The 22,018-nt window shown below is 45.9% G+C and overlaps 1 protein-coding gene and 1 long non-coding RNA gene across 2 annotated transcripts in view; one reads left to right on the top strand and one right to left on the bottom strand.

Moving 5' to 3' along the window:
• Nucleotides 1-22,018, bottom strand: part of LOC138526910 (branched-chain-amino-acid aminotransferase, cytosolic-like) — a 392,104-nt gene that overhangs the window by 273,812 nt on the left and 96,274 nt on the right. The gene's annotated exons all lie outside the window — the stretch shown is intronic.
• Nucleotides 8,595-22,018, top strand: part of LOC138526916 (uncharacterized) — a 219,580-nt gene continuing 206,156 nt past the window's right edge. The window contains exon 1 of the long non-coding RNA XR_011283775.1: nucleotides 8,595-8,946. This is a non-coding gene — a long non-coding RNA (uncharacterized lncRNA). The remainder of the gene's footprint in view (nucleotides 8,947-22,018) is intronic.

The raw sequence follows: 22,018 nt of genomic DNA, 5'->3' as shown, positions 1-22,018 counted from the left end.
GCTACAGATTAGCAGAAAAAGAACCACCAGATGGGCTTCGTGCCCATTCTACATGTTATGTTATGTTATGTTACTTTGCATTTATATAGCGCCTTATATACCATTGGTATGGTCTGAAGGCGCTTGTAGGTTGAACGCCCTTGGGAACCGAAGTTCAAGTCAGTAGAGAGAGTAGAGAGAGTCAAAGGTGCGTGTGAGCACCGGATATGTGTGCAGCTGGTGTGGCATTCGTGTCATAGCTGCTTCTTAGCGGTAGGTGTGGTGGTTGGGAGGTCAATAGTATGTGTTCGTTCTGGCAAGAATTATCCAGACCGATCATGGCTGCGTTATGCCTGAGGAGAACGCCTGGCTGGGGGGTGTGTAACCAGCAGTGTTAAGTTAGAGTGATGGGGAGTATGAGGCAGATGTTGGTATGAGAACAGCTATACCGAATGGTGTCATAGTATCGCTGTGTTCTATTTGAGTGGTGGTGTAAAGAAGAGAGTAAGCGTGGAGATGTGAGTATGGTGGTTTACTGTAGGTGCTTGAGATCGCGCCCACTCCAATACTTCCATGAACTTCATCCGTTCCATGTACTCCAACTGTTCCATGCATTACGACCGTTTCAAGCACTCAGACCATTCCTTTCAGTGTTCTTTCAGACATTCCATGCCCTCCAAACCATTTCATGTACGTCCCGCCATTCTGTGCACTCCAACCCGTTCCATGCACTCCCATCCGTTCCATGCACTCCCATCCGTTCCATGCACTTCAACCATTTTATGCCCTCCACCATTTTATGCACTACTCCCGTCATTCGTTCTAGCCACGTTATCCTTTGTCCATGCATCATCCATACACATAAGTCATCTTCGTACTGATCCTTTCATTCGTTCTACCCATGTTATCCTTACTCCATGCATCATCCATCCACATACATCATCTTCACACGTTCCATTCACTTAACTATTTGTACCACTTCCATCGTTCCACCCACTCCACTAGTTCCCCCCACTTCGCTGGTTCCAAGCACATCACCCGTTCATTCACCTACTTCATCCGTTGTACCATTTCACCCGTTCCACCTACTTCACCCATTCTACGTCAGTTCATCGGTTCCATCCACACCCTTCATCCGTTCCATCCACACCCTTCATCCGTTCCAACCCCATGCTTTGCCCGTTCCATCCCCATGCTTTGCCCATTCCTTCCCCATGCTTTGCCCATTCCATCCCCATGCTTTGCCCATTCCATCCCCATACTTCACCCTTTCCATCCCCTTACTTCACCCTTTCCATCCCCTTACTTCACCCTTTCCATCCCCATACTTCACCCGATATAGGGCGTCCACTTCACCCGTTCAGCCTATATAGGGTAGACTTTCAAGACTTTGGTACAGTGACGTTATTAGGGGCACTGTCAAATCCCGCTATGCCAGAGTGGTGTTGTTATATACACTTCTAGAATCAACTTTGTACCGAGAGGAAATTAGGCACACTTTTAAAATCAGCCAAGGCTCGTTAATAGGCACACTTCTAGGTACAACCAGGGCACGCTATCAGGTACAATTCTAAATTCCACCAAGGCACGCTATTAGGCACACTTCTAAGCTCAACTTTGCAGAAATAGGATAATAGGCAGCCAAAACAGTTTTGCAGTGGGGATGATATTAGGCAACCAAATTTAAATTTGCACAGTGAGGATATACAACTAAGGCGCACTAATGGGCACACTTCTAGGTAAACCAAGGGCACGCTATCAGGCACACTTCTAAATTCAACCAGGGCACGATATTAGGCACCCTTCTAAAATTCCGCTTTGCACGGAGAGGATTTTAGGCGCACTTCTAAATTCAACCAAGGCGCGCTGATAGGTACATTCCCAAATTCAACTTTGGACAGAGATGATATTAGGCAACCCAATTCAACTCTGCACAGAGGAGATATCAGGCACACTTCTAAATTCAACCAGGGCGCTTTATTTTGCACACTTCTAAAATCAGGCAAGGCACATTATTAGGCACACTTCTAAATTCAACTTTGCACAGAGAGGATATTAGGTGCATTTCTAAAATCAACCAAGGCGTGCTCATAGGCACACTTCTAAATTCAGCCAAGGCGTGCTAATAGGCACACTTCTAAATTCAGCTTTGCACAGAGAGCGTATTAGGCACACTTAAAAATTCAACGAGGGAACGCTATTAGGCACACTTTCAAAGTCAACCGGGGCACGTTAATAGGTACATTTCTAGAGTCGACCAGGGCATGTTATTGGGCACACTTCTAAATTTAACTTTGTACAGAGAGGATATTATGCATACTTCTAAATTCAGCCAAGGCGCGCTAATAGGCACACTGCTAAATTCAACTTTGCCCAGAGAGGATAATAGGCACATTTCTAGATTCAACTTTGCACAGAGAGGATTTTAGGCACATTTCTAGATTCAACTTTGCACAGAGAGGATAATAGGCACATTTCTAGATTCAACTTTGCACAGAGAGGATAATAGGCACACTTCCAAGTTCAGCTTTGCACAGAGAGGATAATAGGCACATTTCTAGATTCAACTTTGCACAGAGAGGATAATAGGCACATTTCTAGATTCAACTTTGCACAGAGAGGATAATAGGCACATTTCTAGATTCAACTTTGCACAGAGAGGATAATAGGCACATTTCTAGATTCAACTTTGCACAGAGAGGATAATAGGCACACTTCCAAGTTCAGCTTTGCACAGAGAGGATAATAGGCACATTTCTAGATTCAACTTTGCACAGAGAGGATAATACGCACATTTCTAGATTCAACTTTGCACAGAGAGGATATTAGGCATGCTTCAAAATTCAGCGAGGGCATGCTTTTTGGCCCACTTCTAAGGTCAACCAGGGCACGTTAATAGGCACATTTCTAGAGACAGCCGGGGCATGTTTATAGGCACATTTCTAAAGTCGACCATGGCATGTTAATAGGCATACTTCTAAATTCAACTTTGTGCAGAGAGGATATTAGGCACACTTCTAAAGTCAACCGGGGCACGTTAATAGGCACACTTCCAAATTCCACTTTGCACCGAGAGGAAATTAGACAGAGTTAATGTTAAAGGACATTTGTAACATGCGCTATCACCGCCAAGGTTGTCCCCCGGTGCTCTGGCGGCTCTGAAAAAGGCGACGCAAGCTAGGGTTCAGAGTCTGGTGCATGTTAAGAATCACATTTCTATCTGGACGCGACAGAGCCAAAGTTCAGAATTCCATAAGAGTGTGGCAAATGCTAACAATCCCATTTCGATCTTGATGCAGTGCAAGCTAAGGTTCAGTTCCCTAGATGTGTGGCACTAGCATATGCATCACGAAGGCAACATTTGCAGTCCATTTACAGTGGTCAAAAGTCTTCCTAAGTATGTATTGTTTAAGTCTATGGCAGTCTACGCTATGGAAGGTAAGGTAGGGTGACAGGGACTTTCTGGAGTAGAGTAATTGCTCTACACCCCACCCATGCAACACTCACAGTTTTGTTGGTGTCTGCTGGCTTCCTTGGCTTCCCCTGCGGACACCTGCTGACACTTCCTGGAGCCGCCTCTGTTGGAGCCGCCCTTGGCCTTGGGGCCCTTAGCCGCGGGGGCTGCCTGGCAGGGCGCTGCCCTGGAAAGGCCGCTTATGACAGCCAGATGGTCCAATCAGGGGAGGTGGGAGGGTTGGGGAGGCGGGAAGAAGCACACGAATTGGGAAATGGAGGCAGGGGAGGGGGCTGGGAGATGGGCTGCACACAGGCACTGGGGCACATGGAGGCCTTAAAAAACTAGTACAGCGTGGCCCAGGAGGGTCGCTAAATGGACTGCAGCTCACCTCTGGGGAATGGATACTTCTGTGGCTCTAAAGAGGGGAGTCCCAGCAGCAGATATTTGGGCAGCTGCAACCTGGAAAACAATGCATACTTTTGTAAAACATTGTTTGGATACTGCCTCCTCTAACGAGGGTTTATTTACCAAGGCAGTTCTGCATTCTGTCCACGAAAACTGAAATTAGTACTCCCGCCTCCAAAAATTGATACTGCTATGGGAGCCTATCACAAGATGAGGAATACGTGGGAGGACACAATCCATTCGAAGAACAAGTTACTTACCAACTGTAACGTTCTTTCGACTGGATGTTCCTCCCACGTATTCCTCATCGACCCTCCCATCCTACCCCACAGTACAGTTTACGTTTCTTACACTTTCCTCTCACGATGAATGTATCGGTCATGGGGCACGCCTGGGTGTTCCTCCTATATATATATTTCATTGAAAAAACAGAACTGAAGCAACGGGCGCGGCTCGAGCTATTTATACCATCGGTGACATCGACGGAGTACGTCAAGGGACAATCAACGCCACGACCTCGAGCACAGCGCCCTCTGCCGAGAATTTTTTTTCCGAAGCAGCGAAGCTGGAGATAACGAATTATCACAATATGAGGAATACGTGGGAGGAACATCCATTCGAAAGAACGTTACAGTTGGTAAGTAACTTGTTCGTCTCTGGCTGCAGTCACTGAAAACAGGATGCTATTACTATTTTGCCTGGATCACAAGTCAGCAACTGTTCGAAGGACACAATGTGTTGAATACCCACAGAAAATGATAACATTTATTATACTGAAAGTCGACATATGAAAATGTAGTTTCCATTTCTGTGATCTGTTGTTCGGAGTGGTTACTCAGCGTGACGAGAGAATGGAACTTCCTGAAATTATGTAAGCTCAACTATACATAATATTTGAGCGATTAAAAATGGCATGTGTGCTGTATGCATAGTGACTAATTCAGCAACGTGAGCATGTGCGATTTGACCAAAAGAATTGACACAGTATGTTATGTTATGTTGAATGATATTTATACTGCACACTATAAAAAACTGAGTGCGTAACTCGTGGTTTGTTTATCCATCTAGTAATGATTGTTATTTGTTTATAGTTTAAAAGGAGTGAACAGAGGTTTGATTTTTTGGGACTTATTACTTACTGGCCTTGTTATGGTTGGGGGAGGGGCGGGGGCTGAACCTTTCCGTAGGAGCTTGATTCTCTTTTCGATCTCTAATCTTACCAGTTCCGTTATAATGCCATCTGTCTGTGGTTCAACATAAAACGTTAATATATCTGTCCTTATTTCCAAGTAGGGCCCTTTATGTTAAGCGGGTGCATCTGGTTCTCCATCCCGTTGGGAGCTACACCTACTTCAGAGCGCTAACCTTTCATGCATGTCGTGGTCTCAAATACTCCCCCATGTTGTCATGTGTCGGTTCATTTTGTGTGGTTTGTGTTTATAATTAGATTTAATCCGGTTCTGAATTATACGGTAACTTGTTATATTCGATTACAGAACGGCTACTACAATATATTCTTTTATTCTGTTAGCTACACAGATATATTGTGCCGTTCTGCGTATGCCATAGTTTCCTGCTTCTGATGGGTGGATTCTTCAATCAACATTGGTGGATAATCACAAATGGTGCTTATTGTATAACCGTTAAGTAGGATGACCGATAGGCACCAATCTTCCCTTTTTGGCGGTACCAGCAATAAGGAGCAACCCGTCAGCGTGCATGATGTAACAACTTGCAGAAGCGAAAGCGTTGAGCTTGAAAGTGCAAATAATCCATATCTTCTCACGAATGGAACACCATGTGCGTCATTAGACAGTTTTGCTGGTGTAACATAAGGACAAATAAGAATTGGAGTACAGGGATTGATCGATCGTTGATCGCAATCGGCGTATCATGAGGAAGTTATAAACAACATTCGAAACATGTAATGTCCGCTAGCCTTGTACGGCAAAAACATGGGGTTCATTTTGTGGCTCATCTGAGTGTTTTTTGATAAATAAAAGCACTTGTTATATTGCAGACTATTGATGTTTATGTAAAAAAATAATGTTTTGCTATCCTATTTCGGACAAGAAAGAAAAGTTACGCGCTGTCAATGGATGTGGTTGTTTACCTTCCTGGTTTTGCGTTAAGTAACTGTAGAAGAGCAGTTACGTGCCTCTGCAGGAAGTCCTGCCCCCCACTACCACCTGCATGTTGGAAGCCCGAGTCTGTGCCATGCTTGACACCAGCAGTTGTGACCATTCTGCGGCAAATATTCGAGAAAAGGTATCCACTGAGAAAACCCTATCAAATGTATCCCGAAGAGATGACAATCTGAGGGAGGAACACCCCAAAAGGATATGAAAATTTGAGAAAATAGGAGCTGGTGGCATTACAAAAGACGAGCGTGACACACTGTGAATACTGGCTAAAGAAGAATACATGGACTGTATAGAAACTGATGATGAAGTTAAGACTCGAGTAAACTTGTATGGATGAAGAGAAGATTGCATGTGTGAAGAGTACTGCAGAAAATGCAAGCCGTTCAATAACTGTACAGATGCTGCAACGCAAGTAGATTAGGTAATCTTAGAAGCTGGCTATAAGTAGACTGCAGGTGGAGCCGCCATTGTATAGAAGCTGGACATCAGTGTCATGAATTTAGTAAGCTCAGACCCATGGAGAGGAAAGGCCGAGAGCTGTGTCGCAGCAGGAATTATCTGAGATCGTGGACACGAATGGTGAGGCTGGCTGGCCTGGTGTCAAGGCTGGAAGCCGCCAAGACTGGTTATCTATTCTTGAATGCAGTGAAAGCGAGAAGATGAATCCTCCCTTGTTAAGGTGCAAAGAAAGAATACCAAGCATGCCACATTTTATTCATTTAAGACATTTAAATGCTGCAAAATGAACCAAATCGTGGTCTCCTGTAACATGAGCCAACGATGAAAATAGAGTTGAGCGTGGAGTTGTAGAACAACGATAATAGCCTGTACTCCCTTATATTCCCAGAGACAAGGATACTCTGCAAGGCCAAGTTCAAAGACAATATTCATGGGAGAAGGCATGGGTAATGAGAGATGATGGGCTAATTGGGTGGGGAGGTAAAGTCAAGTCCACCTCCTGGCACCTGGGTATGAGCTTACGTGCTGCTAAGTGAACCGAATGTTCCAGATTGGCACACGCGTGTCAACCAATTATACAGGGGCCATATAACGAAGGGCCTTATATTTTGAGAGCCAATGATATACTGTGTACTGAATAGTGTTGAAGATGACAATGTTTTAGAGGTAGGCATAAGTTGTCCACCTGACATTAGATAACCAATCACAATCCCACCCCTTATCGAGAGTATATTTAGATGTTACCCATGAACCTATCACAGCCCCTCGTAGGTTTTTCTTATTTGCCACGTATTATGACATCACGTTTGATGTATTTTTTGTATAAAAGACAATTTTTATGCGAAATTTACTGAGAGCTCGAGCGTCCGCCCGTTGCTGTCTGTTGTAACTCCCTGTTTTAGATAATTGTTAATAAAACAGCAACCATTGCCATCTTGCTGAGTTGGTTTGATTATTTGGTGTCAGAGTTATTCTGCATCCCCATCCATTGCATGCACTTTACCCAAAGGGCCCTATGTTCATAACGTTATGGCGTGGGTGATGACGGGGCACGTTTGGCTATGCTGGCCACAAACGTCATGAAAATAGGTGGAGCATATTGTTTGGACCAGTGATGTCAGCTTCAGGTGCGGGTGATATGATTTAGTGCCGTGAGGGCACTTGAGCATAGGACAATGCATCAACGGATAAGATTAGCACAAGATGGCTGTGCCCAACCCGTTGTCTTCACATGTGTAAAAGTGAGGAAACTAAGGTAAAATGCATAGGAAAAAATGTTTAAATCGATTACAGCATGCTTAAAAATACATGCCCAACCGATCGGGACAGGAAAAATGTTTAGCAATCTATTCCTTTAAACCTACATAAAATGTGTATGTTCTACCAAAGTGCTTGCATGATTACTCTTCCATGATTTCCTCCCAATCCCTCTTCTGCCAGCCGAGTCTGTAACTAAGATCTTTAAAAAGTTCCAGTGTACTGTCTCCAGGGCCTCACATTCTAAACTATATGCGACTGACTTTCCAAGTGTTTTTTTTGCACAGCCTACAGCTAGCTTTTCTCTTATATCTTAAGCCATGTGCCTGTTCTAAAATAGATCCGCCTACAGTACGCACATGCAGAGGCGTCACTGGGGGGGGGCTGAGGCCCCTGGTCTTTTGGTTGTAGCACAGGATAGAAGCTCATGAGCTACAGCCAAAATGCTAGCTAGTCCGAGCATAGCCCCTAATCTCTTCCAGACCTAGCAACACCCCTGCGCACATGGAAACAAATCCACAATCTTAGGCGAATCGGAGTGCTGTAGCCACTGCCTTATGCTCATGGGGTCGTTGCAAATTCCCCAGAAAACATATGTACGTGTCGATGTCTTTGTGTTTGCTTAACTCTTTGTTTATTTGTAATCTGGGGCTTGTCGTTTTGCTTTTTCGTTATGAATAAAATGATTATCTACAAGGACAAGTTGCAGATATGGTATTCCCAAATCAAATAGTATTGTGAGGTAATCTTTTGTACAGTTCGACAGGTCCCCTGTATATACGAACACGCCATGTAGTGACCCTATTGGGATTGTCGCAATGCTTTCTTGTGTGGTCGCAGCATAGAGGCCTGGTTAGGCTTTGGCCATGGCTTGCTCCCCGTGGTTCGGTAATTACTGTATCTGTGCAGAGCACTGATTGTTATTCAGGCGGCATGGGAAGGTTCGGGTCTACAAAAGAATGGAGGCTGCTCTCCATTTGTGCCAAGCTCAGCATGTTCAGTGGCGTGAGAAGCAGACCTTTGGACCCCAGGGCCCTTCCCCCAGTCAGAGGAGGGGACAGTCGCCCAATCATTCTCCAGCTGAACTCTGCCTCGCAGAAGGGGAGACCTGCTCACACGGACAGGTGGCCATAGCTTGGAAAACTTGGTCATGCCCAGTTTAGCGACGATATGTTACACTTTTGTGAAATGTGCTTCGGCACCGAAGATTTCAAGACAAAGGAAACGGATATCTCCTTCTCAGCGGTACGTCGGTAACAGTGAGTACAACCGGTTCAATGTGCCTTGTGTGATCTGAGCCTTTTCTGTACCGAGTCCGCCACTCAAGGTACAAGGCAAGTCAGCATAAAACACGTGAGACGTCAGACAAGTGAGGTAAAAAAAGACAGGAGAGTTCTCTGCGGAAGTTAAAGTGAGGTACGAAACACGCGAGTCACGCGCGATGGTAAAGGGTTGAGTTCAGGAAAACGTAGGACTCTGATGTAAACTGGGGGTTAAGGGTGAGAAAAAAGACGCCTAAAATCCGATAGTTTAACATAAACGGGGCGGCATGAGAGGAAAGGAAGGAAACGACGGAGAAGAAAATTACCAACAAAGGCACATGGGGCTGGATTAAAAAAAAAAGCTAGCTAAAAGGATGTAGAATAATAGAACTACGAGGCCGCCACAGATACACGACGTGCGTGTACAGCACAAAATGGAAATCCGTGGTTGAGGTAAAGGGAGAAACATAGGAAGGCGAAGAGTGGGTATTGGATAACGAAGCAAAAGTGTAAATAACCCAGAGGCGTTAGTTAAAAACAAAATCTAAAAGTGCGAGAAGATAAAAAAAAGAAGAGGGTAAATAAAACAGATGTGAAGAGTGCTGATGATTGTAAAAGCAAACAATGGGAGATAGAAAAAGAATAGGAATGAGCGAAGAAAAAGTCAACAAATGTAGAACTCGAGAGACAAAGGTATAAATGAGGCATAGCAAAAGCAAATAAAGTAGTACAAAAGTGGCAGCTGGAAGAAAAAATGTCCCTCTGGAAAAAGGCACAGAATGTATTGTTAGGTGATATTGGTACAGCGCGGTACAGCGCCTACTGCCATTGGTATGGCCTCGAAGCGCTGTGATGAGTGAACTGTAATGAAAGGATTGATAAAATAGAGTGTATGCATTTATAGCCAAATCGAAGGTAGGTAGACAGTGGTTGGATCTTTAAGAGGGCATTGCAAAGGTGAGTGGACAGTTGCTGTGTCAAAGTTGTCATAGTGTCAAAGTATCAAAAGCTTTGTGAACAGCTGGACACCATTTTTCGTGTGACTCTGCTGTGTTCTATGGGTCGTAGCATGCGGGGGTCGAGAGCAATGAAGGTCTAGAGCAAAGTATAGTCAAATAACGCACATATACGTGCAGTGCGCATCACTATTGACGTCTAAGAGCGCCAAGACTTTGTCAGTGTGGACACTTTGAGAGGACAGGTGTTATCGGATCGCGGTCTGTGGGATGAATGGGAGAAGGGGAATAGGAAGGGAGAAGGGCAGAGAAGGGGAAAATATGGATAACAAGACAGACTTCAGTCACAACGGCATGGAGAAATATACAAGAGTATGAGTGATAGTGGTCCCAGGAATGTCTGTAGAGTTCGGAGTATTTCGTCCAAGAAAAGATAGGAACGTTAATTAATTCAGAACTGCCTCCCATTATGGTGGGTAACTGTATAATATGTTGATCAACTCGGTTTTCATTGAGTTATGGATGCGGATGGCTTTGAGATGTGCTCAATGAGTTGTGGGGCTAAGCATGCCAGATAATAATGACATCTCCCTATGGAGGAGAGCTCTATGTAATGCATAGTCCACTGACAGGAATGTCAGACAACCGTTTGCTGTGTGCTGAACGTATGCAGGGGGAGACAGACTCCCCCTGATCCCTCCAGCCACAATAGGCTGGCTTTCGGTGTAGAACAGAGTGGGTGCCATATATCCAATTAATGCATTAAGTCTGACCATTACCCTTTGACTTAGGGGGACTTAAGGTTTTCTCCTAAAAGTGCTGAATACTGAGTCATGTTAAATGCAATAGTTCCAGAAATGCATAACATGTGCTAGCAATCAAAGACGATGCACGACAGAGCTCGATTAATCACAACGCTGAATAAACATACCTTGAAGTGATTTTTTAATACTATTTGAACATGCAGTTAACATTGATACATTTAAAAATCGTATGTGCATACCAAGACTTTGTCCGGACGGAGGCAATGTCACCTATGCTATGTTGTGAGGTTTTGTCTGTGACCTTTGTTTCGTTTACTCGCCCCTCAGGGGCCCAGCTAGACCCCACACAGTCACTATTCATTTGGAGCATATTTATATTCAATGGGCACATCTTGGGCCTTTTATGTACGGAGTTTAGAGGTGCTGATAATGTTTCATGTGTCAGCATGTTTTTTCAATAAAACATGATATGCCACTGAGCTCATAGGTTGCGTGCATGTGCATTTCCCTTAGGTCAAATAAATAAACCAAGTTACTCAGCCTGTAGTTCTGGCAGAATATTAAAATGTGTCCAGGTATTTATTACTTTCATCATTACTTCTATCAGTTGCCAGACCACATACTAGTTTCTTGTAGAAGACCTGCTGCCATCTAGTAGTATGTGGTGGAACTGCTCCATTAACTACAGCTATGTAGAGCGACTTTTGTAAATTTGTTTTTAAAATCAGTCGCAATGTCCATTTCAGCAACACACTTCCACCAGTAATTTGCCACCAATGTATCTCCTCTGCATGCCCGATACAGCCTTAGGAGCTGCTGCCCATCATTCTGCCACTGGGTACTGTTGCAGTCGTGGGTGGGCCTTGCCGGCGAGTTGACGCACCTTAAATCCATCACGGACACGGAGCATTTGCATGCACATCTTTCTTTATTAGAGTATAACAGAACTCTCCCCTTACCCCGCCTCCCCCAGCCCGTCACTTCCCTTCACCCTGCATCACTTCCCTTGCCCCAACCACCCGCCTCCCCATGTCCATGGCAACGTCAACGTGACATCTACCTCCTTATCATTCAAAGGCAGTGAAAGAGCATGTTCTTTCATGCCCTGTCCAAAGATAAGGATACATGTGAGAAAGAGGACGTAACATAAAAGTTCTTGCAAGCACACAGGCCTTCAGGCACCAGTTACACCCCATAATGTTTGTGGACCAGAGGTTAAAGGTCCACCTTGGTTGAGCCCTCAATTTACTGGGAACTAGGGATTGATCTGCACCACCATCATCATTTTTACCAGTATAAAGGAAACACTACTGAGCATATTTTTTTATTTTTGGTGCAAAACCATTGCCGCAGAGGAAAAAGGTGTTGTAAAGCAGATCAAATAGAGTTGACAGGATAACTACCAATGATTGTGGCATGAATTGTGAAAAAGGGGGTTGGGAGAGCACAAGTGTGCATGCTGTCATTGAAATGTTTATGTGTGTACACAAGAATCTGAACAACTGCATGCATGTGCATGTTTTTGTCAGAGGCTGCTCCAGCAACATGAATGCATCTTACGGGAGCATAACATTTATTATGGACACCACTGCGAAACAGTTTTACAGTTTTACATTTGGAAACAGGCAGAATGAAAAACCGTTCTGTTGAGCCATGCTGGCATGCATTGTAAATACAGGCCTAATTAACCTGGGGTTTACAATTGCAGTGTGTGCATTAATTATGGGCACCATCAAGAAGAACAAGTTACTTGCCAACTGGTAACGTTCTTTCGACTGGATGTTCCTCCAACGTATTCCACATCTTTGAGATGTAATGTTCACAGCTGTGCTACTTCGGAAATTTTTCGGCAGAGGGCGTCCTGCGTCGAGTCGATGTCTCTCGAAGGCCTCCATTGAGGTCGACATCACCGGATGTTATAAATAGGACGCGCAGCACCTGTAGCCTCAGTTTATGTTTTTCCTCCATAACGTGTGACATGCTCGTACACAGTGCCTGCTTGACTGCACATAGCTTTGAGGGAACGAAAGCTGCAATAGCATAGGAAATTCTCCAGAGGGGCAGGTTGCGAGGGTGATGTGGAATACGTTGGAGGAACATCCAATCGAAAGAACGTTACCAGTTGGTAATTAACTTTTTCTTCGAATGGATTGTGTCCTCCAACGTATTCCACATCTTTGACAGACTCCCAAAGCAGTACCAGACAATGGAGGAGGGAGAAGAATTTAGAATACCCAATCAGATGGAAGAATACAGAACCGCTTTACCAAAGGCCATGGAGCGTATCCAGGGAGTAATGTTTGACAAAAGTGTGGATAGAAGCCCATGTTGCTGCGTCACAAATATTCCTAATAAGAACTCCCCTGCTGCAGGGCTGTGGAAGTAGCCACGTCCCTAGTGGAGTGAGCTCGCAACCCTTCAGGGGGGGTCCTTGCCCGCCAATTTGTAACCTTCAGAAATGGTGAGGATAATCCACCTCAACAAGGTCTGTTTGGTAACAGCCTGGCCCAATCGGTGTCCAGTGTACCCCACAAAAAGCTGGTCGTCCACTCGGACCCTGGAGATCCTAGAAATATAAAAGATCAAAGCTCTTCTAGGGTCCAACCTATGGAGCCACTCCTCTTCCTTACCAGGATGAGGGGGGAGGATAGAAAGCAGGAAGTACCACTTTCTGGCTTAAATGAAACTCAGACACTACCTTACATAGAAAGGAAGGACATACCCTCAGTACAACCCTATACTTGTGGAACACCGTAAAGGGTGGCTTCAATGTGCCTGCAATTCACTCACTCTGTGAGTGGATGTAACCGCAACCAAGAAAACAGTCTTTAAAGACAACAGTCTCAAAGGACAAGAGTGCAAAGGTACAAATGGAGCACCGATCAGGAATTTCAAGACCAAATTCAGATCCCAAACTGAAACGGGAATGGCGGGAACACATTAGTGAGCCCCTTTAGAAATTGAGAAATCAAAGGACTCTTAAAATAAGAACATTCTTCAGACGAGCGCTTGAAGATAGACAGCGCTGCCAGGTAACCTTTAATGGTACCTACTTCAAGACACCTGTGGGCCAAAGAAAGCAAGAAAGACAGAACCATGGGAATGGAACACTGAAAAGGATCTACATTGTTTCCTCTGCACCAGTCACAAAACTTACGGCAACGGTACAGGGATTTGGTTGCTGGCCGCCATCACGTCATCTGGGATGTCCCAATCCTTATCTCTCAATCTTTCAGATACCAAGCGTGAAGGTTGAGAGTCTTGACCTCTGGATGAAGAACCCAACCACCCTTTTCTCCCCCACGCGAGAGTAGATCCTCTCAGTAGGGAAGACGGCGTGGAGGGCAGATGGACAATTCTAGAAGGTCCGGGTACCACGCTCTCCTGGCCCAATCTGGAGCAATGAGGATCATGTGGGATCCAAACCTCCTCAACAACTGAGGAATGATGGGGACCGGAGGCAACGCGTACAAAAATGGGAAGACCAATCCAAGACGAATGCCTCAACTAAGGCTTCTCTCGGAGGAAATTCCCATGAGCAGAATCTCTTGCACTTTCGGTTGGGACTGGTCGCAAAGAGATCCACTTGTGGGGTTCCCCAAAGGGCGAAAATCTCCAGAAGGACTTCCTGAGCCAACTCCCACTCCTGAGAAACCGTGCTCTGCCTGCTCAGAGCATCCGCCGCCGCATTCTCCTCACCGGCCAGATGTACTGCCAAGAGTAATATCCCTTGCTGGATTGCCCAGAACCAGAGCTGCATCGCCTCTCTGCACAATGGGAGTGACCCCCCCTCTTTTTGTTGAGGTAATGCATGGCCACTGTGTTGTCCGTCATGATCAGGACACTCTTCCCCTGCATAGACGGCAGAAAAGCCTTCAGTGACAGCCTGATGGCACTCAGCTCTAACAGGTTGATGTGGAGTTTGGACTCCAACAGAGACCAATGACCGCTGGAGGTCAGATCGTTGGCATGAGCTCCCCATCCTGTGAGGAAAGCGCCCGTTACTACTGTCACCTCTGGCCACGGTTGCCAAAATGGCTCCCCCTTCATCAGATTCCTATTGTTGGCCCACCACAGAAGATCATGCGAGACCAAGAATGGAATCTGAACGAGATCCGACATCTTGCCTGAGAATTGTGACCACTGCATCTTGAGGACCCATTCCAGGGATCTCATCCTCAGCCTGGCCTCTGGCACCAGGAAAATGCAGGATGCCACGAGGCCGAGCAACCTTGTGAATTTGAAAGCCGGAAGACTCTGGGCATGTTGAAATGTGTCCACCATCTGCACACTGTGATGAGCCCTCACCCAAGGACGTGTCCAACACAGCCCCGATATACTGGAGCTGTTGAGAAGGTGTCAGATGCGACTTCTTGAAATTTAGGGAGAAGCCCAGCTTGTGGAGGGAGCAACAGGTGAGACGGAGATGATCCATCGCTTGCTCGGGAGAACATGCACGGATCAGCCGGTCACCCAGGTAGGGGTAAAGGTGAATCCCCTCTCGTCTGAGATACGCTGCCACCCACCACCACCATTAGCTTGGTGAAGACCCTCGGGGCAGAGGTCAATCCATATGGCAGGACCCGAAACTAAAAGTGCAAGCTGCCAACCGCAAACCTCAGGTACTTTCTGTCCTTTGGATAAATCGGCACATGAAAGTAAGCATCCTGTAGGTCCACAGACACCAACCAATCCTGAAGTCGAAGGGCCTGGAGGACCTGAGAAAGAGTGACCATCTTGAACTGGTCCTTCCTGAGGAGTTTGTTCAACCAACGCAAGTCCAAGATGGGTCGCAATCTCCCGTCTTTCTTTGGAATAAAAAAATATTGGGAATACCATCCCTTGTTCCTCTCTGCTACAGGCACCAGTTCTATAGTGCCTTTCTCCAGCAGGGTCAAGATTTCCTGCACAAGGAGCGGATCCAGAAGCTTCAAAGAGACAGTTCCCGGTGGATTGTCGTGAGGCCTCTTTAGGAAGGGAAAGCAGTAGCCGTGGCCTATTGTATCCAGAACCCATGCATCCGAAGTAATAGCTCGCCATTCTTCGAGATGCTGAGACAGTCTGGCCCCAACCGGCAAACAATGGAACATGGCCTCAGTTGTTTTGGAGCGGCTGCGGCAGCGCATGAAGGCAAAGATGCAGCTGCCTGAGTGGCTTTGGCACCTCTATTTCCCCAACCAGCACGGGTACTTTCACGTTGTCCCCTTTGACTGGCGGCTCCTCGTGTCCTACCAAAAGAGCAGTAACGAAAGGAACCTCCCCTCCACTGCTGACCCCTAGTATGAAAAGGCGGAGGTTGACGTACAGCTGCGCTCAAAGATTTAGCAGTAGCTTTTGAGGTCTGCAACCTCTCAAGGCTCTCGTCAGCCTTGCTGCCAAACAAAAGCGTGCCATCAAATGGCATGTTCAAAAGACTGCTTTGGACATCTGGAGCAAAACCCGACTTCTGCAACCACGCAAACCTGTGTATAACGGTGCTTGCAGCCATGGACCGGCTAACACTGTGAACCGGGTCCAATCCCGACTGAAGGGATTCACACATGGCACCCTTGCCATCTTGCATGAGAGCAAGGAACCCTTCCCTTTCTTCCCCATAGGGAATATGCTCAGCCGCTAGAGAAACACAATTCTACAGAGTGTGTGAAAATCTTGCTAAGGCACAAGTGGAGTTGGCTGACTTAAGCGCCATATTCCCTGCAGAAAACACCTTGCGTGCCAAACCAACGAAGCGTTTGTCGTCCCTATCAGGAGGGATGGTAGGGTACGCCGCCTGTCTCGAGGTGGCCGTAGCCACCTGAACCACCAAACTCTCTGAAGTGGGGTGAGAGGAAAGGTTGGTGGGGTGGCTACTGGAAGGAAGGTATTTTTTAGTTAACCACTTGCTAACTGCCGGAACAGATTCTGGCATCTGCCAAGCAGCCACCACCCTTTTCTGCAAAGTCAAATGAAAAGGTAACACTGGGTCAGATGACGGACCTTGATCCAAAATATCAGTCAAGTCATCCTGAACAAATGCCTCCGGAGGACTAGACAAACCAAGATACTCAGTAACCCTAGCCATCAGTCTCCTATAAGAAGACTCAGCATGAGCCCCAGGCTCAGACCTGCCAAACTCCACCTCAGGAGAAGTGTCCACGGCACTGGCATCATGGAGTTATTGACGCAACTCTTCCAACTGACTGTCCCCGGAAAAGACAGGAGGCACATCAGGCTCAAATTCTAAATCTGACCTCTCCAGAGGAAGAAAGAACTCCTGCCTAGGGACAGAAGTGGGTCTGGAATCCTCAACAGGCCTCACAGACTTGGATGCAACCTTCCTTGGAGGATCCACATTACCAGGGACCTCCATCAGCAAATTCCGGCCAAAAGGCCCCGAAGGCGTTGAGGGCGCTGACGGCTTCGGCGTCAACAATGACACCAACGGCTGGTGTGGAGGCAAAGCCTCGACATCTGTATCCGACGGACACGGGACCGACAGAGTCGACGCCGACCTCAAACCCTTACCAGATTTATGCGGTTTCGCCGGGGACAAAGACCAAGACCTGGATGCAGCACGTCTCTGGTGATCAACCTGAACCTTGTCCGAACGGGACCTCGACGGTTCCCGATGAGAATCGCACCAAGGACTCGGGCCCAATGACACGCAAGCCTCAGACCGAGACCGTTCCCTGTCGGCTTCTTCTGAAGGGGCGGATGGAACTGTGCCCTGGGACTGAAAATCGCCAGCATCTAAGCCCTGAAGGCTGCCCATTCCTCCGGAGTCGAGCGTTTCCGGGAATGCCAAGATGAGGACGAATGGCGGGACCCACTCCGGGACCGAAATTCCCGGGACTCCTTCCGACGAGGAGATTCACCCCTCGAATCGTCGGTGGACATCCCCTTCACAGATTTACAGGACTTACTGGGTTTAAAACCCCTACCTACCTTTAACTTCCCCTTACGCTCCCGCCAGGCCATAGCAGTCAGCAACTGGCATTTCGAACAGTCGTCGGTGACATGACTCTTGCCCAGAGAGGTCCGTAATCGACATCTTAGCCTTACAGTCCCGGCAAGTCTTAAACCCAGACCGCAGAGTCGGAGGGGTCAACGAAGAAGACGTATTCACGAGGAATACATGAGGCACACCGAGTTCTAGAAGCTATGGGCGCTGTGCGTCCTATTTATATAACATCCGGTGACTTCGCCCTCGACGGAGGCCTTCGAGGGACATCGACCCGACACCATCGACGCAGGACGCCCTCTGCTGAAAAATTTCCAAAACAGCACAGCTGTGGACATTACATGTCAAAGATGTGGAATACGTTGGAGGACACAATCCATTCGAAAGTGTTTTACATTGGCAGCACTGGTATATATTTGCCCACAAGCATGTTATGTTACTTGCCATTTATATAGCGCTCAATATATCATTGTTATGACCTCAAAACGCTGGTAGGTTGAACGCCCTCGGGAACCGTAGTTCTGGTCATTACAGAGAGATAGTGTTGTGGTGCTTGGGTGGACTAGATATGTGTGCAGCTGATGTAATTGCCGGGTGGTAGCTGCATCCTAGCTTTTAGGTGTGGTGCTGGATATCAGTTGGACGTGTGCAGTCTGGTGGGTGGACACTCAGACTGGCTCTGGCTGCGTTAGGCCTGAAGGATGCATATGCAAGCAACTTGGCAGGAATGTGTTGGCTAGCTGCGTTTTATTAGGATGATGAGGTGTTCATGAGGTCATATTCGTATGTGGACAGCTAGTCAGGGGTATAGCTGTGTTCTAGTTGAATGATGATATATAGTAGAGAGTAAGCGTAGTGATACGATATGATGGTTATCTTTAAAGCGCCCGAGACCAGGCACATGAACAGGATTGCAGGAAAAATAGCGACACACAGACACAGAGACAGAGACAGGGGGGATACAGATATATAGCAACAGCATGGGGAACAGGAAGGCAGGGTGCACAATATGATGTTGGCAGCTTCAGTTCGGAGAAACCGGTCACTGAGCCTTGGGACGTGTGTTGTGAAGTGTGTACAGTTTGTGGTGCGGTAGAGGTATGGTTGTGTTTAGTTCTGAGTTTGTGGGAACGTATGGAGAATGGTGAGGTTTTAGTATGGTTAGTAGCAATACATTTCCTACTCCCAGCAATCCCTCTAAGTGTAGTGCATTTCCTACCCCAAGGATCCATCTAAGTCAGGTGCATTACCTACCCCCAAACAGTCCTTCTAATCTCAAATGTCTAAATGTTTCTACAATAGCCTTCGATTCACAAAATCTACATGATTGCAGCGCTCTGGGGATATTATACACCCACCCAACACCTCCACCATTGACAGCAAATTCAGTCTTTCACACATAGAACATGTCCTAAATCTAGCATCGTGAAATTTTACACGGTAACGTGGTGGTAAAACATTCAGCGGTTTCTCCATTTCCCCGATTTTAGAGTATAATTTGGAATTTTTCATAGTATCGCCGGAAAAGATCCAGTCCATAATATACAATTTCCTCTTGACTTTATCTGGGGCAACATACCTAGTGTTGTCAATAGATGAGCAGTCCCCCCCCAATAAGTCACCCAAACACACAGATCAATACTGCTAAAATTCTCACATGTATGGTTTAAGGTGGCAAATATCGACACGTCAGGTGGGATTAAGATTTTTCTGTATAAACTGAGATATTTCCAGCCTGCCAAAGCAGAAAGTGATGTCAGCCCCAGTTCTCATCTCAGAACTGCTAGCGTTACACAGTTCGGAAGACCCAAGACCTGCTTCCAAAGGAGTCCATTGAGTCTATTCCACGATGGCCCCCCCCATCAAAGCCACCATTATGTCTGCCCCATAGGTTAAAATAGGCACAACCATACCCTTATAATATGTTAGGACAGGAACCAGTGAATATCAACCATATTTCATGTTTGTGCGCTTTTCTTGAGATGCTAACAGTATGCTTTTATCTTGGATGTTCAGAAAACATGGCATCTTCATATTTTGGATAAAGATGGAGAAACCCAGATACTCCATAGCCTCTACGACTTCCAATGGGGTTTTAGACAGGGTCCAAGTAAATTTAGAAAAACCATGTGACTTCCAACTAAAAAATAGGACCCTGGACTTTTTTACATTCATTTTAAGATCGTTCCTATTTAGTCTTCAAGTGAGTTCAAGAGTCCTTGCAGGCCTACCTGAGTGTAATCGAATAGTAACAAGTTACCCACGTAAGCCACCCAACTATTCAACTCCATCCCCACTTTAGGAGGGAACAAGCGCACTAAAGAGAGTATAGCCAATGTCACAAATGAACAAATTACAAAGAAATGGGGCCAGCACACACCCATTCGTTGGTATTGGTCGGGGTGAAGGGCCTTGTGTATTAGGCCTACTTTCCACCAGTATTCATTTACAAGTATCACAATATGTTTGATAAATAACTGGGGCAACCCCAATCATGATGTTTTTTTCCACAATAGAGATCTATTGATACAATTGAAAGCCATAGAAAAGTCTACAAAAGCCACATAAATGGGCTTTCTTCTCTTCAGTCTCCTTTGAAGGAGTGATACAAGTAGGACATTTAGCGAGGTGCCCCAAAATGTCTTAAACCCAGATACCTTTGCTGATGCAGCCCAGACTTCTAGATTTGATGATAAAATAGCAGAGAAGATTTTACTGGGCACATCCAGCAAGGCAATTGGATGATCATTTTTAGGTGAGGCTCTTCCCCTTTTTGTAAATCGGAATTATGAGACTTTTTCCAGGTGGGCAGCATAGATCGACTGGAAATAGACAAAAAGTCTATATAAAACCATTGAGCAAATTTCAGGGTCACCCCTCAAGGTAACTTAGGCCGCACTGGGCCGGGTGCTCGAGACGCTTATTATTTTTGATCAATCCAAGGATGTCTTCCTGATCAAAGGACATAGCCCAAGTAGTATTGGTCTGTGGCAGAACGTCATAGTTCAAACGAGGTTGCATATAGCTCACTGTAGTATTTTATCCATACCTCGTCAGGGACAGGATTAATCAATGAATAGGCTTGAGACTGACATTCTCTGCTTAAGAGCCTCCAAAACATTGTCGTATTTTTAGAGTCCAAATAACAGAGCATTAGTTCTGATCTCTCTGAAGGATCATAGATTTATGCCCTTTTAACCCGTTTTTATATCTTTCTTTAAGCTTCTGCACTACCAACTGTTTATTTTATTTTATATATTTTTGTATTTGTAAAGCGCCTACAGCCCAGAGGCATTGAGGCGCCGTTTCAAGAAGGTGTCTTAGTTACGTGAACTGAAGGCATTGTGGAGGTTACATGGAGCAAGTGCCTTACAGAATACAGTCATACTCAAAAGGATACATACAAAGAATGTTTTAGTTACGTGAATAGTAGAGAAAGCTTAGTTACAGAGAGAGCATGTGTCTAGAGGTGTACAGTAATATATTTAAACACATATGGTAAATATAATACGGCTGGGTGATTGGCAGTGATTCTACACACACAACATTGTTTTAATTGCTTTCCTGAAAGCTGTATGTGACTCAATTCTCCTGAGTGAGGGGATGGGGGGGTAGCAGGTTCCAGTTGGTGGCCGCGATGACTGGCAAACTTCATCCCCCTGCACGAGCCCCGAGGCTTTTGGGAATGGCTAAATGGTTAGTGTAGATTGTTCTAGTGGGTCTGTTGGTGTGAGGTAGGGTGAATCTCTGAGAGAGGTAACGGGGTGCAGAATCATGGAGACATTTGTGGGTTAGTGCCAGAGACTTGAAATTGATACGCTCATTGATGGGGAGCCAGTGAACAAATTTTCTCGTGGCCGAAATATGGTCTCTTCTAGAGAGGCCAGTGGCTGCTCGAAGGGCATTGTTTTGTACCGTCTGGAGTTTCCTAATGTTTCTCACAGAGGTGCCCAACAGTAGTGCATTACAATAGTCAAGTCGGGACCCGATAATTGCTCTGGAGATGGTGAGGCAGTTTTGTTGCGTCAGGAATGGTCTGGCTGCCGTGATAAGTTTCGAGTGATAGGCCAATGCAGAAGCGATGACTTTAACCTGCCTAACCATGGTGAGGTTAGAGCCTAAGTACACTCCCAGAGTTTTGACTGCCTGTGATACAAGGATAGGGATGTTGTCAATCAGGAAGGAGCGTATTTTACACTCAATTTCTTGAGTGTTTCTGGCCAGTCGATGAGTGGAAGTTCTGTTTTTTCACTAGTTAGACACAACCAGTTTTCGGCCATCCAAGTTTGGATTGTGGCATAGATTGTGTCAAGGGTTTTCTGGTCAGCCTCATAATCTCCTGAAAGGGGGATAAGGACCTGTGCAGCATCAGCATAATTGGTGCATGTGATGCCT

Source organism: Ambystoma mexicanum, chromosome 1q (genome assembly GCF_040938575.1).
Source record: "Ambystoma mexicanum isolate Mex_15411 chromosome 1q, UKY_AmexF1_1, whole genome shotgun sequence".
Lineage (NCBI taxonomy): Eukaryota > Metazoa > Chordata > Amphibia > Caudata > Ambystomatidae > Ambystoma > Ambystoma mexicanum.
This window is presented reverse-complemented; position numbering and strand designations above follow the sequence as displayed.